We start from the raw sequence: 399 nt of genomic DNA, 5'->3' as shown, positions 1-399 counted from the left end.
CCCAGGATCTCCAGTACAAATAAAACATTTATTGCTAAACACATTTTTATACAAATCTCACACATTTTCACAAAGTTCTTCTATAAGAAGAAAACACAACAGAAGTGTAAGTGGGAATTGGTGCCATCTGGAAGAAAGGTTTTCTGATAAACAGACCGTGCTCTGATAAACAGTCCTGTTGAGGTAGTGATCCGTCCAACATCCTAAAGCTCTTAAGAAAATGTGGTCACTTGAGAATATATACTTCAGAAAATATATTTTTATATAACCGTTTCCAATGAAAATGGTTACAATTTTCAATTGTAACAAATCAACAATATACATATATATATATATATATATACCAGATTACATTTGAAGATACATATTCATATACCATGTATTAAATTGTTTCAAGAT

Source organism: Sinocyclocheilus rhinocerous, unplaced genomic scaffold (genome assembly GCF_001515625.1).
Source record: "Sinocyclocheilus rhinocerous isolate Xijiao unplaced genomic scaffold, SAMN03320098_v1.1 scaffold2765, whole genome shotgun sequence".
NCBI classification, from domain to species: Eukaryota; Metazoa; Chordata; class Actinopteri; order Cypriniformes; family Cyprinidae; genus Sinocyclocheilus; species Sinocyclocheilus rhinocerous.
Note: the sequence above shows the minus strand (reverse complement) of the source record.